Source organism: Tiliqua scincoides, chromosome 4 (genome assembly GCF_035046505.1).
Source record: "Tiliqua scincoides isolate rTilSci1 chromosome 4, rTilSci1.hap2, whole genome shotgun sequence".
Classification (NCBI taxonomy): Eukaryota; Metazoa; Chordata; class Lepidosauria; order Squamata; family Scincidae; genus Tiliqua; species Tiliqua scincoides.
Window position 1 is genome coordinate 98,924,118 of NC_089824.1, and position 1,071 is coordinate 98,925,188.

Sequence of the window (1,071 nt, forward strand, 5' to 3'; positions counted from 1 at the left end):
CAAGAGACCTCATCCTGGTGCCCTCCCTTGCATCTGGCATTCTGACATAACCCATTTCTAAAATCAGGAGGTTGCGCATACACATCATGGTTTGTACCCCATAATGGATTTTTCCTCCAGAAACTTGTCCAATCCCCTTTTAAAGGCGTCTAGGCTAGACGCCAGCACCACATCCTGTGGCAAGGAGTTCCACAGACCGACCACACGCTGAGTAAAGAAATATTTTCTTTTGTCTGTCCTAACCCGCCCAACACTCAATTTTAGTGGATGTCCCCTGGTTCTGGTATTATGTGAGAGTGTAAAGCAGGGAGCAGGGACTTGCCCATCCCTGCTATGAAGAAATGAAACCGAAGCTCGTGCAGCCACCCCTCCAAAGCCAACAAGACTCCACCAGATCACATTACCACTTGAAACATGTGGGGGCCAAGCAATCCATCTGTGGATGCTCTCTTGGCACAATTTGTCCTCTCTGTTATCTATGCTTTTCCACAGCCTCCTTCCAATTCCTTTCTCAAGGAGTTGAATGTTCATCTCTCCTTTTGTGGGTAAGCTGGTTGCTAATGCATTATGAGAGGCTGAGCCCATCGCAAGCAGGAGAAGAGCACTTTCCGCACTTTCTCAGTGCTCTGAGATAGCTAAACTGCAAGAAACCAAATATACCTCGGACCCTACACAGTAGCATTAATGTGTATTCCATTACAGCCACTTTTAGCTTGGTATAAAGGCAAATGCATATTGAATGATCAAAAACTGACTACCTCCAATTTGCAAAATCTGCCACCAGCCATTTAAGGAAGAGGGTCATTAAAATATGGACTTACTGATACGCATCACTTCAGAAAAAGCACTTAAAAATACTAAAGTTATGCTCCAGACCCTCCATGTTTGAGAGGATTCCCATGTGGTTCAGCAGAGATCTGTTTCTCCTTTCGCAGCTTAATGTGGGCACACGGTGCTCACAGGAAGTATGACATTACTGTGATGCCTTGTTCTCCAATCTGTGCTGCATTTGTGCATTGAAGAAGGAGAGAAACAGGGCTCTGTTGGGCTGTTCAAAGATCCCTATGAGTA